A 22,405-nucleotide genomic window follows, 5' to 3' on the forward strand; every position below is an offset into this window, starting at 1 on the left:
GAACCTGGGACCCAATTACTTGAGCCATCACCCTGCTCTCCAAGATTTGTATTATCAGGGAGCTAGAGTTAGAAGGTGGAAGTGGCTGTCGAACTCAGGTACTCCGTGGGTGTCTTAACTGGAATCTTAACTATTGTACCAAACACCTATCCTGTTTCTTGTTTTATAAATAATATTTAAAATGGAAAAATAATAAAGAGCACTCTACCTCAATAAACCTTGAGGATGTAACACACCTCTTATTCTAGTCCTACTTCCTCCGATATCAGAAAGCCTTGATAATATTGACAATATCCAGGCAATGATCAGTTTCTCTGAATCTTATCCTTTCCACTTATGCAACTGCACTAGAGCCCTTCTTGGTTTGTTATGTATCTATACCGGAGACATGGGGACAGGCAGAAAGAGAAGGCACCAAAGAGTCAATTCCTCTGCTCAAAGCAGGAGTTGAGAAAGGAATTGCAGAAAATATTAACAGTTGACAGCTCTGATTCATGGTCCTCAGCCCTCCCACCCCATCCATTTCCATGGAGAATTACAAATTGTTTACAAAAACAAACTTGAGGGACAAGAGGAATGTTAACAAGGTTAGTCATAGATGTGTTGTAACCATGTGGCTTTTATAGAACTACTGTGACAACAACCTCCAAGTACCCCATCCTAGAAAACAACCTGCAGCGACCGAAAAGTTGTTTTGATTTGTTTGTTTGATATTTAGAGAGAAGATTCGGTGTTGGAGCCTACAGAATTCCCAACTGAAGCCAAGTGTTGCAGGTGGAAGGGCAATGAAAAAGTCAACTAAGGTCACACTGTCCCAGGGCATGGCCAAGAGTCTACATTTGGGTGAGTTTCCTGGAACACGAGGGACAATGAGCTTGGAGGCAAAGGTAGCCAACTTGGGATCAAGCCTCCCAAGTGGTTTACAGGACGTACTGTGGGAAAATTTTATAGCAGCTGTGCAGAGGAGAGACTATAAAGGAGAAGTGTGATTTTTCCAATAAGACAATAAGCTTTTGGGGATGATCCCCATCCCTCCTTGGAACAGCCTTCTTCCGAGCCCAGAAAGGAGTCAAGGAGTTAAGTAAGTGCATCGGATTTTGGTTAAAATTCATCTTAGTGGCCAGAATATTATAGCATTTTTGTCTTTTCGTAGGAATATCTCACAATTTTGTAGGCTTAGAAGGGAATGCAAATATATTATTCCTGCTTTGAAAGAGGAACTTTATGTGTGAAACAAACCTAAATGGCTTTTATATTGTCGATCCTCACTTTCTCAGTGCACTAGAGTAAGATCCCACTATCAGGTGTCCCATGGCTGCACCAAAGGCTGCGATTATGCTAAAGTTTCAATGTGTCCTTACACAAGTTCGTGTGTTGGGAACTTAATCCCCCAACTCAGGTGTTAGTGGTAGCTTGAGGTGAGGCCACTGGGGAATAGAATTAGATGTGGTTATGAATGGGGAACTTCCATGGTAAGAGGAGAAAGAGAGAGCTGAGCTGATCCAACCCGCGATGAGATGCCCTGCCCTGTGTGAGGACCCGGCAGGAAGCCCCCACCGGAGGCTACCCCAGGCTCTTGGACTCTCCACCCTCCAGAGACAGGAATGTGCTCCCCACATTGCTGTTCATCATGAATGACCGAGTCTGTAGTTTTCAGTTGCAGCGACAGATGATGACGAAGGCAGGCTGTCGCCGAGTAGCAGAGTTCCTTGGAAGAACTTTTAAAACCTCTCAGAGTATTCCCTCAAGGAGCGTGAGATCCAGGAGGGGGAGAACAACTTTCTGTGGAATCTCTGCTCTTTCTTCAGAGGCAGCATGTGCTAAACGGTGGGTTCTCTGCAGCCTTCAAAGATGGTTTTTCCTGACTTCCTTCCATGGGGACTTGCACTCGGTATTCAGACAAGGCACTGAGATCATTGAACGTGATTGACAATGAGTCCTGTGGCCAATCAGCTCACGGGCGAGCTTTGCAGAACCCCGACTTCATGCATCCGGGCATCCTCTGTCTTCTTTTCATCCCCATGTCTCTGTTTCTTTAGGACAATGCTTGGGACTTAGCATAAGCTCAACAAATGCTTACTGAGTGAGTGGGTGAGTGAGTGACTGGAAGGGGAAGCCACGTCCATCAGTGGGAAATGGATACACGGTGTGGAACTGAAGATGTTGCCCGCAGCTGGGCTCCAGGTATGTATGCGTCTAGAATTACAAGCAATTACCTGGTGTGGAAAGTAGTTGCTGTGTGAATTTCCTGCTCAGTGTACTTTGATGTTCTTCCTACCAATCATAGATTCTGTTTTTGTTTTTGAAGTTTGGATAATGTATAACTTATCTACAAATCCACAGCTGTGGTTGCTATCAGAGCCAGCTCTTGTCCATGATTCGCCCTGTTGCGTATTCTTGTTGACATGTGGATGGATGGGATCAGAATTCGGGATGCTTTGAAGATGCCGGGGGAGATCTGGCATAATTTGGGGATGTGGTGAGCTCATTAGGAACAGGGAGCAACAGTAATAGGAATGACGGTGCTTTGTTCATCTTTTAATCCAAGATGAGACAAAGAGAAAAGCACAGAGGGGCGGGCTCTGTGGCACGGTAGGTTAAGCCTCCACCTGTGGTGTGGGCATCCCATATGGGAGCTGGTTTGGGTCCGGGATGCTCCTTTTCTGATCCAGCTCCTTGTTAGTGGATTGGAAAAGCCATGGTAGATGGTTCAAGTGCTTGGGTCCCTGCAGTCACATGGGAGACCCAGAGCAAGCTCCTGGCTTCAGGTAAACCCAGCTCCAGCCATTGTAGCCATTTGGGGATTGAACCAGCAGATGGAAGATATCTCTCTCTCTCTCTCTGTCTCTCCCTCACTCTGTAACTCTGCCTCTTAAATAAATAAATCTTTTTTTTTTTAAAGCAGAGTAGACCTGGTGTTCAGCCAGATTTGGTGAGCAGCAGTAGGACACAACTCCCTGAATCTGGCTCATCAGTTTGTGTAGGTATTGTCGATAGCTGGTGTGAAACCAGAGTGAGCTTTCTGCAGGGTTCCTGCCTTAACAAAAGACTGAAGTGTTGGGGCCAGCGCCGTGGCTCACTTGGCTAATCCTCTGCCTGCAGCACTGGCATCCCATATGGGCACCAGGTTCTAGTCCCGGTTGCCCCTCTTCCAGTCCAGCTCTCTGCTGTGGCCCAGGAAGGCAGTGGAGGATGGCCCAAGTGCTTGGGCACCTGCACCCGCATGGGAGACCAGAAGGAAGCACCTGGCTCCTGGCTTTGGATCGGCCTAGCGCTGGCTGTAGCAGCCATTTGGGGGGAGAACCAACGGAAGGAAGACCTTTCTCTCTGTCTCTCTCTCTCACTGTCTAACTCTGTCAAATAAAAAAAAAAAAGACTGAAGTGTCAAAGGTTGCATGCAACTGTCATAGAGGAGCATGGAGGCGATGATAGGGAGATGGGGAAATAGACAGATAAAAGCCAAGGTTTGGAGATGAAGCCATGGGGAAATGGACCCACATCTCACTGTCAAGGGAAATGGCTATGCGTTTCCATTTAACTCGAACATATTTACTTTGTGATTCTGGCCAGAAGCCTCTTAACAATGCCTCTCTTCTTGGGATCATTCTGGAGCTGGATTCTGGGGCAGGTGGGACAAGCATGTGTGTGGGAGTTAAGTGCAATCAGTCCGTCCTGGCTACAGCACATCGGGGTCCACACAGGCCAACACATGTCTTTATTCAGTCATCATGGGATGAATAATAATTGCACATATGGCCACTGAAATCTGTTTCCCCTTCAAAGTGCTCACTGTCTGGCTTGGGCTGGGTTGGGATTTTGCAAATTGGCATTTGGGCAACTGCTTTTCCACTGCTGAAGTGTCAGACCATTGAAGATCAGCTCATAATCCCTTCTTGGCCCAAGACATCCAGAGTTATTGCAAACCATAATTGCAGGACAGAGTTGCAGGCTGTGCATGCGGCCATGACATTTTTTTATAAGCTTGTGCAGAATGTCAGGAAAATTTCATTGTGCATTTTTATGGGCAATGTAAAGAATGCTTTATAAATATCTTGGAACTGGAAAAAATTAGTGACAACACACACACACACACACACACATGCAAGCAGGCAGCTCTAAGCTTATTGTTACTAATCATAAACATCAGGTATCTAGTGATCTAGCAACTTCGTAGCAAGATACACCACAAGACAAGTCTGGGAGGGTTTTGCAGATGTTGACAAGCTGAGAAACCATGACCCATACCAAACCCTCAGCAAGAGCTAGGTGTAGAGCAATTCTGCATTCTCTTTGGAACTGCTTTGTTCTGCAATAAAACCTAGGAACCAAACAGCCTCTGAGTCACTTATGTCTAAGTAGAAAATGGAAACGTGGGGAATGTTGTTGGAAAAAAAAAAAAAACTGAACATTTGATAAATGTTAGCTATGATCCTAAGGATATTCAGCTTCGCTCTTGGTTGACTTAGAAGCAGCTGGGGTGATCTGTACATTTCTCTGGCTCACCCCCAAGGTCAGGAGAATGACTGTAGCAGGAAACTGGGTTGGACAGACTCAATAATGAGGGAGCGCCTTGAGCAAGCCTCAGCGACACTCCATTCCCTGTGCCAGAGCACATAGCCAGGGCCAGCATAGAACTGCCTGTGTCAGCATTTCAAATCCACACGGTATTGCATAAGCTTTCCAGTGACAGCAGGGACAGCGCGTTTCCTGGAGCCTCCGAAGCAGCGCTGGAAGGGCCGTTCGAAGCATCTCATCTCACTTTCCTTGCAAGGCTGAGCTCCCGGGTGTTGAAAGCAGCAGCTCTCTTGTCTCTCAACGTTGGATTAAGTACTGTCAGGGGCAGGAAGCTCATTCCCCAAACAGTTCTTCTCTCCATCCGTTCTATTGTTACAACTTGTTCTTGAGCCTTATTGCTATTTATTTTTCTTTAGATTTTATTTATTTGAGAGGTAGAGTTACAGAGAGAGGGAGAGACAGAGAGAAAGGTCTTCCATCTACCGGTTCACTCCCCAGATGGCCACAATGGTTGGGGCTGTGCCGATCCGAAGCCAGGAGCCAGGAGCTGCTTCCGGGTCTCCCACGCAGGTGCAGGGGCCCAAGGACTTGGGCCATCTTCCACTGCTTTCCCAGGCCACAGCAGAGAGCTGGATTAGGAAGATGAGCAGCCAGGACACAAAGCAGCACCCATACGGGATGCCAGCGCCGCAGGCAGAGGCTTAGCCCACTGCACCACAGCGCTGGCTCCAGTTCGCTGTTATTTCCACTGCTGTGGTCTCCTTTTGGAGTCTCACAGAACACCCAACAGAAGTCAAATTCCTAATCCCCACGACAACCTCTTCCCCTCTCTGCAGGCAGCTGCCGTACCACTCCTGGTCCTTTCCGTCTTTACCCATGTCCCTAAGCATCTTGTTCTCCGCGTCCCAGCCACGTGCGTCTTTCAGTTCCACGACCTGAACTCTTTCTGGCTTTTGCTTGTGTGATTTCCTCTTCCTAGAATTCTGTTGGTTCTGCTCTTTCTGTAGTCGGACCCTCCTGCTCATCCTTAGCTCTCAGCTTAAACGACTCCCAGTGACAACTCTCTGATCTCTCTATCTGAGGAAAGTCCTGTCTTTCACTTCCTCAGCTTTCTGTCTTCCTCATGTTTTTTTTAGAATAACCTGTAGTTGTTTTGTATTGATTCCAGCTTTGTAATCTCCACTACAGAGCAGATCCAGAGACTTTCTTATTATTGGATTTCCCATATGTATGCAGCCCTCAATGGCCATTCATAGTGTGCACTATGAACGAACTGCCAGGCTCGTTAGTAGGAAGTGGAATAATAATGACATTGGCAGTCTCTTTTTGTTTCCAACCTTAAGAGAAATGCCTCTCATTTTCACCATCTAATTATGCTTTAAACCTGCTGATTTCAGGTTTCTAGATGGAATCTTCGACAGACAGTGCTGCCCCCTAACCAACATCTTTACTTAATTCTAATAAAACTCCAATTCTGTTTGAGTCACCTGTGTTCTTCCATGTGGTCATGTGGACTCCCAGGAAATAATAGCCATTGCATTATTACCAGCCATTGCTCTGTGAATGGGGTTTTGATGAAATTCCAGCTAATGAGACAATTTTTGTTTATTTAATACAAAAGGTTTTCTCTTTTACAAAGAGACAGCAAGAGAGCAGGGCGCTCCTTCCAGGTCACATGGCAGTTTCTGCAGGGTAACATGGCTGTGAGGTCAGCTAGTGAATATAACACCAATACCAGGGGTCGTCAAAACATTCCTGGAAAACGCATATCACAAAAACTATGTATAGATTCCAAATTTTTTTTTGCACAAAATTGAATTCTTTTTTTTTTTTTTTAAAGATTTATCTATTTATTTGAAAGTCAGACTTACAGAGAAAGGGGGAAAGACAGAGAGAGAGAGACAGACAGAGAGAGAGACAGAGAGAGAGAGAGAGTGATCATCCATCCACTGGTTCACTCCCCAAGTGGCCACAACAGTCAGAACTGAGCCAGGATGAGGCCAGGAGCCAGGAGGTTTATCTGGGTCTCCCATGCAGGTGGCACACACCCAAACACTTGAGCTGTCTTCTGCTGCTTTTCTCAGGCCATTAACAGGGAGCTGGATCAGAAGTGGAGCAGCCGAGACATGAACTGGCGTCCATATGGGATGCTAGTACTGCATGAGGTGGTTTTACCCACTATGCTACAATACTGGCCCGAATTTAACTATTAATTCTATTTTTACCCATGCATTTTGATCGACTATAATGTGATTTCATTTAAATAGTGATCATAACCCTGAAACGGGAATAAGCAATTAGCCCAGCAGTAAAGACACATATTAGAATTCCTCAGTTTAATTCTCAGCTCCAACTCCTGACTCTAGCTTCTCGCAAATGTAGGCCATGGGAGGCAAAAGTGATGGCTCAAGTATTTGGGTTCCTGCCACTCAATGTGGGGGAGCTGAATTGCAATCCCTGCTCCTGACCTCAGCCCCATCCCAGCTCAGCCATCGCAGGCCCAAGTGTGGGGGCCCTTGCACCCACGTAGAGACCTGGATGAAGCTGCTGGCTCCTGGTTTTGGCCTGGCCCAGCAGTGGCCATTGTGGCCACTTGGGGGATGAACTAGCAGATGGAAGGCTTCTCTTTCTCTGTAACTCTGACTTTCAGATAAATAAGTAAATCATTAAAAAAAAAAGTTAAAAAATCAAAAAACCCTACTCTAGTAGGGATATTGACAATGGCCATAAACAATAATTGAATAGAAAAAAAATTACCATTTCACCTAAAACTTTTATAGTAAATTTTAAGGCAATCGCAGATCATTAAAAACTGTAGTAAAATTGTTAACCGTGGGTTTGACAAAGATATAAAACAAAGTTTTGCAAAACTGCATTTACAGAAATACTGATACAGATCTTTATTTAATGTATACTAAACTGATCTTCTGTTAAAAAAAAAGAGAAGAAATTAGCAATTCCCAACTTGACTCTCACTGGGATTAAACATGACAATAGGTCTGATCTGATTTCATCATCATTTAAAAAATCATCTATTATTTTTCACTTTATGTTTCTGTGTGGGAGCAAACTGTTGAAATCTTTACTTAATGTATGCTAAACTGATCTTCTGTATATAAAGAGAATTGAAAATGAATCCTCATGTGAATGGAAGGGGAGAGGGAATGGGAAAGGGGAGAGTTGCGGGTGGGAGGGACGTTATGGGGGGGAAGCCATTGTAATCCATAAGCCGTACTTTGGAAATTTATATTCATTAAATAAAAGTTAAAAAAAAAGAAATACTGATACAGAGGCATTTCTTATTTTTTTTTTTTGTTTCTTTTCTTTTTGTTTAAATTTTAGCTCCCACATGTGAGGAAGGACACGCGGTATTTGTCTTTCTGGGTCTGGCTTATTTCATTCAACATGGTGTCCTCCAGTTGATTCCATTTTGCTGCAAATGGTAGAATTTCATTCTTTTTGTAGCTGAATCGTATTCCATGGTGAATATATATATCACATTTTCTTCATTCATTCATGTGGTAATGGTCACCCTGCTTGACTCCAAGTTTTGGCTACTGAGAACAATGCTGTTGTCGTCAAGGTGGAGTGGGTATCTCACTGATACAATGTGTTCTGTCTTCTGGGTTTATACTCAGTAGTGGGAATGCTGGATCATATGGCAAGTCTATTTCTAGTTTTTTTTTTTTTTTTTTTTTAAGAATTATTCATAGTGTTCTCCACAGTGGCTAATTCCCATTCCTACCAACAGTGTGCAAGTGTTCCCCTTTCTCTACATCCTCTCTTGTATTTGCTACTCTCTGTGTTTGGATTTTAGCCTTTCCAACATGGGTGAGGTGCTATCTTGATTTGCATTTCCATGATGGCTAGTGATGTTGAGCATTTTTTTCCCATATATTTGTTGGCCATTGGTATTTATCCTTTTGAGGATTGCCTATTAAGGTCACTTGCACATTTCTTAATTGGATTGACTATTTTTGTTGCCTTTTTTTAAAAAGATTTATTTGTTTTATTTGAAAGAGTTACACAGAGAGAGGAGAATCAGAGAGAGAGAGAGAGAGAGAGAGAGGTTTTCTGTCTGATGTTTCACTTCCCCAGATGGCCACAACAGCTGGAGCTGGGCCGATCTGAAGCCAGGAGCCAAGAGTTTCCTCCAGGTCTCCCATGCGGATGCAGGGGCCAAAGGACTTGGACCATCTTCTACTGCTTTCCCAGGCCATAGCAGAGAGCTGGATTGAAAGAGGAGCAGCCGGGACTAGAACCAGTGCCCATATAGGATGCCAATGCTTCAGGCCAGGGCGTTAACCCGCTGCACCACAGAGCCGGCCCCGTGTTGCTGTTTTGAGTTTTTAAAGCTGTTGCTATGCTATGGATATTTACCCTCCATCAGGTAGGTAGCTTGGGAATTACTTGTTCCTGATTGTTTCCTTTGCTATGCAGAGGATTCTGAGTTTGGTATAATTCCATTTGTTTAGTTTTGTTTTTATTGCCTGGGCTTTGGGGTTGTCCTTGACATCAGTGTCTTGGAGTGTTTCCCTACATTTTCTTCCAGCAACTTCATGGCTTCAGGTCTTAAACTCTGCCATCCAGGAGAAGTCCAGAACCTGATATCTTTACTTCTGCATTCTACAAAACATTCAAAGAGGAAGTAACGCCAGTACTTTTCAAACTATTGCAAAATATTGATAGAACTGGATGGATCTCTGCCAAACTCTTTTATGAGGCTAGTCTCACTTTGATACCAAAACTGAACAAGATTCGACACAAAAAGAAAATTACAAATATTCTTAATATAGGAACATAGACACAAAGAGTCTCAACAAAATACCAGCAAATCAATCCAAAATCACATAAAAAAGATCATATATCAGGATCAAGTGGGTTTTATCCCAGGAATGCAAGGGTGGCTTAACATTCACAAATCAATAAAAGTCATAAATCACATGACATTTATGAATGAGGAACAAAATCCATACGGTTATCTCAATAGATGCAGAGAAAGTATTTGATAAGACTCAACACCCCTTCATGATAACAACCTCCACAATAAATTTTAAAAAAAGGACACACACACCTTGGGGACCAGCACTCTGATGCATTGTGTTAAGCTGCCATCTGCAGTGCCTGCATTCTGTATGGATGCCAGTGCAAGCCCTGGCTGCTCCACTTCTGTTTAGCTCCCTGCTAATGCACCTGGGAAAGCAACAAAAGGTAGCCCAAATAAGTCCCTGGGTTCCTGTACCCACATGGGCGATCTAGATGAAGCTCCTGGCTCTTGGCTTTAGCTTGACACAGCCCCAACCATTGCAGCCATTTGGAGAATGAACTAGCTGCTGGAAGATCTCTCTCTGTCTCCATGTAATTTTGACTTTCAAATAGGTAAATAAATAAAAATCTTTTTGAAAAAGATTTATTTGTTTATTTGAAAGTCATTGTTACACAGAGAGAGGAGGAGAGGCAGAGAGAGAGAGAGAGGTCTTCCATCTGCTGGTTCACTCCCCTAATGGCCGAAATGGTTGGAGCAGGACCCACCTGAAGCCAGGAGCCAGGAGCTTCTTCCAGGTCTCCCATGCAGGTGCAGGGGCCCAAGGACTTGGGCCATCTTCCACTGCTTTCCCAGGCCATAGAAAAGAGCTGGATCGGAAGTAGAGCAGCTGGGACTTGAACTGGTGCCTATATGGGATGCTGGCACTGCAGGCAGTGGCTTTACCTGCTACACCACAGCGCCAGCCCATAAAAATCTTTTTTTTTTTGACAGGCAGAGTGGACAGTGAGAGAGAGACACAGAGAGAAAGGTCTTCCTTTTCTGTTGGTTCACCCCTCAATGGCTGCTGCAGCAGGCACACTGTGCGGATCTGAAGCCAGGAGCCAGGTGCTTCTCCTGGTCTCCCATGGGGTACAGGGCCCAAGGACCTGGGCCATCCTCCACTGCACTCCCGGGCCATAGCAGAGAGCTGGAGTGGAAGAGGAGCGACCGGGACAGAATCCGGTGCCCCGACTGGGGCTAGAACCTGGTGTGCCGGCGCCGCAGGCGGAGGATTAGCCTATTGAGCCGTGGCGCTGGCCACCCCCTAAAAATCTTAAAAAAAAAAAAAAAGAAAAAACACACCTCAAAATTTTAAAAGCAATGTATGACAAACCGATAGCCAATGTCATTCTGAATGGGGAAATGCTGAAAGCGATTCCCCTCCACTCTAGAACAAGACAAGGATGTGCACCTTCCCCCTCACCATTCTTATTCAATATAATGCTGGAAGGCTTAGCAAGAGCAGTTAGGGAGGACAAGGAAATTTTAAAAACATTTTAAACATGCAAAACAAAACATCATTTCGAGATGCCAATAAATGGCCTGAAAATGCAAGGAAAACCAAAAGAATGATTGACACAAATTCAGGAGATGGTGAGGCAAAAGAGGATTCTCATCAAGAGGTTTTACCTGCTCTCCTCATATATATGATTCCGAACATTCGTGCACCAAAAGAGCTCTTTTTTTATTTTTTGACAGGCAGAGTGGACAGTGAGAGAGAGAGAGACAGAGAGAAAGGTCTTCCCTTGCTGTTGGTTCCCCTCCAATGGCTGCCACGGCCGGCGCACCGCGCTGATCTGATGGCAGGAGCCAGGTGCTTCTCCTGGTCTCCTATGGGGTGCAGGGCCCAAGCACTTGGGCCATCCTCCATTGCACTCCCGGGCCACAGCAGAGAGCTGGCCTGGAAGAGGGGCAACTGAGACAGAATCCGGCGCCCCGACCGGGACTAGAACCTGGTGTGCCGGCTCTGCAAGGCGGAGGATTAGCCTAGTGAGCCGCGGCGCCAGCTTGTGCACCAAAAGAAACTTATCTCACCCAGAGATTCTGAGTGAACGATGGCTCTGGGTGTTGGATTTGCATCAAACACAGTGAGAACCAAATTCCAGTATTGCCACTTCATAATTGCATGACCGTGGGAAAGTTAAATTGGTCTATGCCTCAGTTTTCTGAAGAAATAAGGTAACTACTTCAAACAACTGGTGTGTGGATGAACTGGTTAAACACAGGCAAGACCCCTAGGACCCAGCCTGGGACGTTGGTCACTCTGCTGTATTAGCTGTTAAATGTTTAGGTTCAGGTTTTAGATATCATTTATATGCTGGTGAGTTCCCCAGTGTTCTCCCAGACAATGACAAGGACAGCCATACGTTTAGTTGGAAGCAGTGGCATGGACGTGACTTTGTCTCTCTTTTCAGAGTCCTGCAGTCTTTGGTACACAGGAAATGCTCAGCAAACATTGCACGGAACAATATTTGAATACACTTTGTCCAAAGCCCATAAATACAGCGAAGATTCCTAGAACTTTTAAACCCTCAGTTCTAGTAGTAGAGTCATAAGCTTATGAAGTCTGGGAAAGAAAAAGTAATCAACAATCAGACAGAAAATATACTGTACTTTCCAATTAAAGAGTCAAAAAGGATTGACTCAATAGTTATTTGATCGGCCGGCGCCGAGGCTCACTAGGCTAATCCTCCACCTTGCGGTGCCGGCACACGGGGTTCTAGTCCCAGTTGGGGTGCCAGATTCTGTCCCAGTTGCCCCCCTTCCAGGCCAGCTCTCTGCTGTGGCCAGGGAGTGCAGTGGAGGATGGCCCAAGTGCTTGGGCCCTGCACCCCATGGGAGACCAGGAGAAGTACCTGGCTCTTGCCATCGGATCAGCGCGGTGCGCTGGCTGCAGCACGCCGGCCATGGCGGCCATTGGAGGGTAAACCAACGGCAAAGGAAGACCTTTCTCTCTGTCTCTCTCTCTCACTGTCCACTCCGCCTGTCAAAAAAAAAATAGTTATTTGATCAAAACTAGGTAAAGGAAATAACCAGATAATACACTAAATTTTGACAATGAATATATAGAAAATAAAATTGAATATCTCTGTCATTACATTAAAGATGAACAGGTTAAATTTGCTCATAAAAATAGATGGAGTGTTTGGCCCAGAGGCTGAAATGTTGGTTAGAAACCTGTTGTGGATCATGGTGCCTGGATCAATTCCTGGCTCTGATTCCTGCTTCCAGTTTCCTGCTAATGCAGACCCTGGAAGGTGGGAGCGGTGGTAGTTGGGTTCCTACCACCCACATGAGACACCTGGCTTTTCTCTGCTCCTGGATTCAGGCTGGTCTAGACTCAGCTGTGGTAGGCATTTGGGCAGTGGGTCAACAGGTGGGAGCTCTCTCTCTGTCTCTGTTTTTGTCTCTCTGGCTCTTGAAAACAAAGTGCTAGAAAAAGGGATTCCAGGGAAAATACAACCCATAGAAGAGCAGAGATTGAAATTGTGACATCAAACAAAATGAAATTGAAGGCTCCAGCCTCTGGAGTGGAGATGGGTGATGAGGATAAGAGGCACACTTTATGAAGTCACTAGTCTCAACATTGCCCCTCCAAGTAGACAATGTAGCACCAAATAATCAAAATATACTCACAGCTGAGCATGCTGCTATCTCTCTCCTGGACATATCTGGCAGAAAAGAACTAATAACAGTTTGATCATCCCTTGTGCCTTTTGACAGACATTGGCACCTGATGGGCACATGATAGGGCTACACTTGGGTGAAACCATATGACTGATTAGGAACAATAAACATGAGTTGAAATGTATTTGGATGCTGTCACTGTTCAAGATAATTAAGAAGAAACACATTTGGAAATAATATTTGAATCAAAGAAAAATTAAAAGAGAAATGATGAGCTATCTTAACCAGGGATCTCCACGGGATACAGTTATAGTTGTGCTCCAAGGGCCCGAGGTTACCCTAGACATTCGTGTGGTTAAACTGCAGAGAACAATGCAGAGCTAAGACTTCATCATAAGAAATCAACAAAATGCTACAGCGGTCAAGACAAAGTTAAACTGCATTCATAAAACGTCTAACATTATTAAAATAGAAAAATGCATAAATGGATTTTAAGAATTTTCCTTGAGAAAACTGCCCTGGGTTAACTCAAAGGGGAAAGTAGAAGGATGAAGAATTTTTTAACTGAAATGTAATAACTGTATATGTCTAAGGAGCACAGCGTAAGATAAGTAATTAAAATCATGATGTGTGTTCTAGCAGTGATGTCTATAACAGACAAGACGTGGAAGCAACTCAAGTGTCCATGCACTGGTGAGTGGATAAACACACTACTGCCGAGAGTACAGTGGAACATTACTAAGCCTTGAAAAGGAAGGGAATTCTGGCACCTGCTACAGCATGGAGGAGCCTGGAGGGAATAATTATGCAGTGACAAAAAAAGACAGATTCTGTAGGATTCCACTTATGTGAGGGGCTGAGAGTAGTCAGTTCATGGGGACAGAAAGTAGGGAGGAATTGCCAGAGGCTGGGGAGGGGGAACCGGAAGTCCCTGTTTCATGGGGACAGCGTTCAGTTTGGCAAGGTGAAGCATTCTGGAGATGGATGCTGGTGACAATGGCATAACCAGGTGGACTCACTGCACTACACGTTAAAAATGGCCAAAATGACAAGTATTGGGTCATGGATTCCTTACCACAGTTCATCATTTTTAAAAGGTCATAATAGACAGAGAGAAGCTTGAGGATGCTATATTCAACTTAGTAACAGATTTAAAACTGAAACAAAGACGACTGTTCAGCAACATGAATTCTAAAGGAAGCATACTTAAGTATAAGAGAGTGAAAAGTGATTAAATATTTACCCCGGGGCCGGCGCTATGGCTCACTTGGTTAATCCTCTACCTGCGGTGCTGGCATATGGGTGCTGGGTTCTAGTTCCGGTGCTCCTCTTCCTATCCAGCTCTCTGCTGTGGCCTGGGAGGGCAGTGAAGGATGGCCCAAGTGCCTGGGCCCCTGCTCCCGCGTTGGAGACCAGGAGGAAGCACCTGGCTCCTGGCTTCGGATTGGCGTAGCTCCGGCCGTGGTGGCCATTTGGGGAGCGAACCAACGGAAGGAAGACCTTTCTCTCTGTCTCTCTCTCTCACTATCTATAACTCTACCTGTCAAATAAACAAAAAATTTACCACTGTAAAATGCACGACTGTATGGATTGATAGTAGATTAATATCAAATCTTTACCTGAGCAGATTGTTCCCTGATATTTAAACTGTCTCACTCCCTAGACCAGTGTCTCTAACCTTGGGTGAGGGTTGGGATTCCCGGTGAAGTTTAAGAGTGTTAACACCTTGGTCCCATCTGCAGAGATTTCTGCAAAAGGGATTAGCAGTGTGGTCTGAGCATGGAGTTTCTTTTTTTCTTTTTTTCTTTATAATTCCCTGTGTACTGCCGATAGGCTAGTGTTAACACCACAGTTATAAACAAACATGGGGAAAAATCCCAGCATCATTTGCTCAACCCTGCATTATTGCAATACTAAAACTCCAAACTTTAGAAAATAGGACAAAAGAGGTAAATGTAGACCAATCTTAATTATGGCTATGGTTGCATAAATGTGAATTGGGTATTTTCAGGTAGATTTTTACGACTTATCAAATGAATAAAGCATTGTGACAAGGCAAGGTGCAGCACAGGATTTAAGGGTGAATAAATACACAGAGTTCATTACATCAGTAACTTAAAGAAAGCAAATCCCATCAGAATATTAGACTCTGGAAACAAAAAATATTTGACAAAATTCACTAGATTCCTCCATTCCTCTCCCCCAAATTCCAAATTAAATGCAAATAGAAGGGAACTATTCAAATAAAATAAAGAATGTTTACCTCAAATCAATATCAAATGTTTTCTAATTTATAAAAATTATACTGACTTCAGTTATAGCCAGGAATTAGACAGGGATGCCAGTTGTCACCATGGTTCTTCAACTTTGTCATTAAAAGTTTTAGCTAATGAATTGGGAACAGAGAATGGAATACTTGGCACTAACAATGTAAAACAAAGTATCAAATGATCTCTTGATGCTGATATAACTTTTAACTAGAAAACATAAGACATGCAAAAACTACTACAAAGGTAAGCCAAGGATATGCAATGGTAAGTCACAGTACAGCAACTCCAAATAGCTCATAAAATAACAATAGTTACTCAATCTCACTACTAGACAAGGAATGAAGATGGAGCTAATAACTATGAAACAGCCCCATCCACACACAGACAAGTCAATGTAAATAAAAAGATGTATAGCCATTGTTGCTGGAAACCAGGGGAAAAGACCTACCTGTGCTCTTTCTCTCTGTCTCTCTCTCTCACTGTCCACTCTGCCTGTCAAAAAAAAAAAAAAAAAAAAAAAAGCCAGCGCCACGGCTCAATAGGCTAATCCTCTGCCTAGCAGCACCGGCACACCAGGTTCTAGTCCCCGTCGGGGCGCTGGATTCTGTCCTGGTTGCCCCTCTTCCAGGCCAGCTCTCTGCTGTGGCCAGGGAGTGCGGTGGAGGGTGGCCCAAGTGCTTGGGCCCTGCACCCCATGGGAGACCAGGAGAAGCACCTGGCTCCTGCCTTCGGATCAGCGCAGTGCGTCGGCCGCGGCGGCCATTGGAGGGTGAACCAACGGCAAGGGAAGACCTTTCTCTCTGTCTTTCTCTCTCACTGTCCACTCTGCCTGTCAAAAAAAAAAAAAAAAAAAAAAAAAAGAAAAAAAAACACCTGTGCTACCTGGTTGGTGGCAAGGTAAACCGAATCTTTGTGGAAAGCAATGTGACAACATTTGTTAAAATAATGTAGAGCTTCTGACCCAGAAATTCACTCCTGGTAAAATTTTCCTCTAAAAACAGAAGCTGCGGTCCATACAGAAGCCTCCATACCTGGATATTTATTACAGCATGGTTGGTAGTGGCAAAAATGAGACAGGAATGCAATGTCCAGCCACAGAATGAATTTGATGCACAGCAGTTGGTTTGGAAAACAATCCATGGGATATTTTTAGGCAAGAAAAGGAAAAGGAAAAGTCTATAAGAAGATTCAATTACTGTGAGATAGACAGTAACCTCCAAACAAAAAAACCTTGTATGTTTCCTTGTGTATGAATAGAATTATGCATAAGTGTGGAGCTATGTGTGTATATAGGATTAAGTGGCTATTTAAGCATGCATATCACTACAACAAATCAAGCAGGTATCTATACCTCAGTATAATATGTGTGTGTGTGTGTGTGTGTGTGTGTATCAAGGGCAACTCTATGTATATATGTAAAATATACACAAATGTTTCTATATGTAGAGGACTAGATTTATGCATATCTCTGCTTCTATGAATAGGAAAATGTTAATTCTCACAGGAGTAATAATATTGACTAGATTGTTGGTATGATTGCCTGCCTATGTACATATGTGTGTTTGGATGGAGTTGAGAATAGAATTGCATATAAAACCAGGGGTTGTTGGGGTTAGGGCTACCGTTATGGCTATAGATGGGAATGGAGTTGAAGGGTGTGTACATTCAGGGACAGGCATTGTGGCTCAGGGGGTTAAGCTGCTGCTTGAAACCCCGCATCCCATATTAGAGTGCAGTTTTGAGTCCCAGGAAGTACCAGATGTTGGTGTCGAGTTCCAGCCAGCTATGTGGGACATCTGGATGGAGTTCCTTGCCTCCCGGCTTTAGGCTGACCCAGCTCTGGCTACTGAGGCCATTTGGGAAGGAAACCAGCAGAAGAAAAATTAATCTCTCTCTCTCTCTCCCCCTCTCCCTTTCAAATAAATAAAATAAATTGTTTTAAAAGCAAGGGTTTGTGCATCAGTATGAGTTTGGGGCTTGGATGTGGAGAGGATTAAGATCTAAATTAGATCCGGATAAGATATGATTATGATCTATTTTTCTACACAATTATATGTAAGATTCTACAGCTGTAGCTTCTTGGGATTGTGAATATAGATTTTGTGGCATTACAGAATTATTAGTTGGATTTTAAAGTTCGTACCTGAATATGATTTTGATTCTACCTCTAAGATTGTGATTAACTATATTTAACTATGTAAATCTATGTGTGTAGGAATATATAAATATATCTGCCTTTTGCATCATAAAATTATGTAAGATGTGTCTATATTTGTAATAGCTAGGGGTTTGTAAGTGTATTTGCATAGAGTACCCTCTATGGGTTTGTGTGAATATACATCTAATTATGCAGGAATATATATATATATAGATATATGCATTATATATGTTATACACATACACATATCAGGGGTCCTCCAAAAAAGTTTAGAGGAAATTGCATATTATGAAAAAACTATACTTGGATTTAAAAAAAATCTTCTGCACCAAAATAGCCCATGTCTGAATAGGATCTGACCAATTTGAGGCCAGAAGAAGAAAAGACATCAGTTTGAAAACAACCCCTTGAGAGCAGTGTGAATTCTGCTAAAATGGAAGGCAGAACATGCTTAGATGAAACAGCAGTCAGCTTTATGGGGACAGTTCCTAGAAGAAGCCAGCAGGTAACAAACGGACAACTCATTTTAGGAAGGGACGGGATGATCTTGCCGCCAGAATTCACAACAACAGACCATCTACACCAATTTGCCAGGAAAGAAATTAATCTCCGTTGTATCCTAACTGAGGACCAACGATTAACAGCAGACGTAAAGGCCAACAGCAGGAACACCTCAGCTGGTTCGGCTTGAACAAGTCCACAAAAAGCAGAGCAAACTTCCCACTCAATGGGTGCAAAAATGTTGCCCTCAGATCAGCAGCAGACAAGGGCACCACTCTCCATGGAGATTTCACACAAGTAAGATCAAGAATCTGAAGCAGTTCTTCAAAGAATGTTACAATGGGAGGTGAAACCTGGCTTTTGCCCTGTGATCCGGAAGATAAAACAAGATCAAAGCAATGGCAACCAAGAGGTGGGAGTGGTCCAGTCACAGCAGAAGTGACTGGTAACCAGCAAAGGTCATGGCCACGTTTCTGTTGTTGTTATTGTTGTTGTTTTGGGGGGATGCTCAAGGCATTTTGCTTTCAGACTTTCCAGCGAGCCAGGAAAGACCGCACCTGCTTCCTAGGGCAGTGTTTTGAGAAAGTGTGCCACGCCCAGGACAGCATCTCCAGGCAGTCCTCCATCCCCACAGTGCTCCTGTCCGTTCCTCCCATCAGTCAAGGAGGATTTTGTGAGCATTTCAGTAGGAAATTGTTACACTTCCACCTTCAAGTCCTGATTTGGCTTCTTCCAGAGTACGTTTCATTTCCTAAACTTCAGACATCTCTCAAGAACACCTGTTTTTCTTCAGCTAATAACATGGGAAAGGATGCATGGACGTGGCTACCTTTCCAGGACCCAAAAGTCTCCAGGGTTGCACTAAATGACTGCTATTACTGGTTATAAAAGTGTCTTGAATTTGATGGAGCTCACGTTGAGAAAAACAGTTTTTGTGCTTTTATAAAAATGTTTATTTTCAGATGCTTGAAAAGCAGAATTCAAGAGAGAGAGAGAGGGAGAGAGAGAGAGGGAGAGAGAGAGAGGGAGAGAGAGAGAGAGAGACCTATTTAATTCTTAATTCTGTTTTCCACAAATATTTTGAAATCACATGCTGGCTTCAGAAAGTTCATGGAAAACTGGGCTTAATGGATAATTCATATTTTCAACAAATGTTTTAAAGTACCCTCAGCTGACTCATGTATATATACATGTATTTGAGAATACATACCAATGCATATATATTTATAAATCATAATCCTCTGGTATGTTTGTAACATCTGTTAATTATTGATTTGCAAAAGAGATCCTACAAAATGGAATTTTGCCAAGATTATGTAAATATATCCATGCTTTTAGAGGGTGCTTCAGTGTTTCTTTCTCTGATTCCATATTAGAGTGTGTAATTAATTCTATATCTCCACCAAGTTATGAATGTTGATCTGGATTTATGGAACACCAATATGAAGATGCTTCAAAAGCCCTGGAAAGTGGTGTTGAAAATTAGTTTATTTTGGTGATGATAATATTTTTTGGTGCGTGAAAAAAATTTTTTTTCATACTATGTGGAAAAACCATGCATGGATTTCAGAAATATTTTTGTATTAGTTCTGTATTTGTTTACATTTCATAAATACATATTTATAGGATTATGTATGTTGATTAACAGCTGTAACTTTATATATTTAGGATTATGTAAACACTTCTCTCTCAGTATGGTATTTAAATGTTAGCTTCTGTTCTATGGGATCATAAGAATATCTGTGTGTTTGACAGGATTATGTTAGTAGAGTTCTTACATGTATCTAGGAGAAAATAATAATACATTCATCTGACACTAGATAAAATTAAATACATGTGGTTAGATCTAGAACTCTTTTAGAATTGTACAAATGTGTGTACGTATTTAGTTGCACAGAATCACAGAAATATATTTGTATATGTATTTGTAAATGCATTTGTGTGTATATTACCTTTTGCTTCAAAGAAGGCATAAACATATCAGTGTCTGTATATGATTGTACAAATATCATAAGTCAATTTCTTTTTCTATCTCTCTTCAGGTGAGATATACATCTCTGCCGTAAATGTTTATGAAAATCCATCACTATTTTTATCTATGTAGTGTCATATCTTCTAGGAGCATGTAAAATATCTTAATCTGAATCTCCATAGAAGATTAACTAAATGTGTTCCTTGAATTTTACTTTAACTATACTTTAGATCTTTGCTCAAGATGGGCATGTATACCAATACAGTTATGTAAACATACTTGTATCTGAAAATCTGTATTTATACCATCTACATATTTTGATATTATAAATACATTAGATACAAATTGTACACAAGTTATGGAATCTAGTTATTACAGAAAAACCTGCCAAATCATGGCACAAAATACAAAATTAGAATATTACTTAGCATCGTGGTGCAGCAGGTTAAGACATTGCCTGTGACACTGGCATCCCATATTGGAGCCCTGGTTGAAGTCCCATCTGCTCTGCTTCTGATCCAGTTCCCTGCTACTGCTCCTGGAGCCTCAACGGATGATAGCCCAAATGCTTGGGTCCCTGACGTCCACGTGGGAGACCTCAGTGGATTTCCTGGCTCCTGACTTCAGCCTTGGCCAGCCCTTGACCAGCTCCAGCCATTGTTGCCTTTTGGAGAGTGAACCAGCACATGTAAGATCTTTCTCAGTCTCTCCTTCCCGCTCACTCTATCACTCTGCCTTTCAAATAAAGAAAATGAATAAATAAAATAAATCTTTAAAACATTAATAAAAGAATATTACTAGAAGCATGTACTCCTTCTAATTATTTTATCTGCTATTTCAGTGCCTTTCCCATGATCTAACCACAATTTTAAATTTTAAAAACTATTTTTTCCATAATAATATTATCTGATATATGTACTTTCCCAAGAAACAAATATTTCTCTTATTTCTAAATCTTCTAATTTTATGATTTTCTCTGATTTAGTTTTCTTTTCTACTTAAAATTTACCCATGTTGGGGGCTGGCGCTGTGGCGTAGCAGGTAAAGCCGCTGTCTGCAGAGCCGGTATCCTATATTAGCACTGGTTCAAGCCCCTGCTGCTCCACTTCCAATCCAGCTCCCTGCTGTGGCCTAGGAAAGCAGTAGAAGATGGCCCAAGTCCTTGGGCCCCTGCACCCACATGAGAGACCCAGAAGAAGCTCCTGGCTCTTGGCTTTGGTTCAGCACAGCTCCAGCTGTTGTGGTCATCTGGGGAGTGAACCAACAGATGGAAGACCTCTCTCTCTCTCTGCCTCTCCTTCTCTCTGTGTGTAACTCTGACTTTCAAATAAATAAATCTTAAAGAAAAAATTTACCCATGCTGGAATGAACTGGAAAGTGGAAAAATCTGTTTCTCTCCATCTTCCCTCTCATTCTCTCTCCCTCATCTTTCTCTTTATCTTCCCTTCAAATAAATAAAATAAAATAATTACTTAAAAACTTAAAAAAATATAGGTGCCTATATAGCATATGAACTTACGGTCATTTATTAGTTCTAGAAACAGACTTGATGGATTAGTTAATTAGGATCAAACTTCCACTATTAATATCTGAGTTTCTGTTAATTCCCCCACTGTCTATTCTTGTGGTTACTAATGAACTTGAACATGCTTCATTTTTTAAAAAAATAAGCCTCTGGTACTTTCTTCTCTGTGAATTGCGTTCCAGATCTTCTCTTGCCATGCCAGGAAGGTGCCAGGAGCAGTGTCACATGGAGGTTGTTAAAAATAAGGATCCTGTCACCAAGAGTGTGAGCTTCCGACAAGAAGGGCACCAGAACACAGGCACAGAATCTGCAACTGCTTACTCCTCCGAACTTGATTTTCACAAGACTTTCTGAGAAAGTTTATCTTGCAACATTGTATTCAGAAGGAGCCTCTTGACTGGAAAAGAATTATCCGGGTAGATCCGGGCAGATTTTAAAAATGTAACTAATTATTTATTTAATTTTTTGAAAGGCAGAGAGATAGATAATAGGTAGATATACAGATTAGATATAGATATATAGATATAGATATATAGATTGATTTATCTCTGGGAATCAGTTTTGTAGGAATCTCTCCATTCCCTCACTTGTGCCCTTTCCTTGTCATAAGTAAATCAAGCTCTCCTTTGAGCACCTCCTGCTTGGGGTTGATTTCTTTGGCGATACCCCAAGCTAACCAACCCCTTGTGTCTGTTGACAATCTCAGACCCCATCCAAGAGGAGTTGGTTGATGGCTTTATTAGAGTTTGAGAGGAACCACTCATTTGGGTTTGCTTAATAGTTTTGTGTTCATTTATATATTTTGTGCCCCACTTAATAATGCGAGTGTTGAAAAAATTGTCATTGTTTACTTATAAATAATTATCAATTTTCAACATCTCGCTGCATCTACTTCATACATAGATCTTAAATACATACACACTCAAAATATTGATCTTGAAAACAGGGATATTAATATCACATAACATGGGAATCATGACAAAAGGATCTTTTTTTTTTTTTTTTTTTGACAGGCAGAGTGGACAGTGAG

The 22,405-nt window shown here is 42.5% G+C and overlaps 1 long non-coding RNA gene across 3 annotated transcripts; it reads left to right on the forward strand.

Annotated features, from left to right (window-relative positions):
• Positions 1-624: 624 nt before the first annotated feature.
• On the forward strand, positions 625-21,339 carry LOC127487720 (uncharacterized). Of its 3 annotated transcripts, none has more exons than XR_007914800.2 (4): positions 625-843; positions 2,040-2,184; positions 20,373-20,538; positions 20,968-21,339. It is a non-coding gene; the product is annotated as an uncharacterized lncRNA (long non-coding RNA). The 3 variants fall into 3 exon arrangements; XR_007914801.2 differs by lacking the exon at positions 625-843 and adding an exon at positions 1,675-1,827; XR_011380495.1 differs by lacking the exons at positions 625-843; positions 20,968-21,339 and adding an exon at positions 1,609-1,827 and having other exon boundaries at positions 20,373-20,653.
• Positions 21,340-22,405: the final 1,066 nt, after the last annotated feature.

This window comes from Oryctolagus cuniculus, chromosome 12 (genome assembly GCF_964237555.1).
Source record: "Oryctolagus cuniculus chromosome 12, mOryCun1.1, whole genome shotgun sequence".
NCBI classification, from domain to species: Eukaryota; Metazoa; Chordata; class Mammalia; order Lagomorpha; family Leporidae; genus Oryctolagus; species Oryctolagus cuniculus.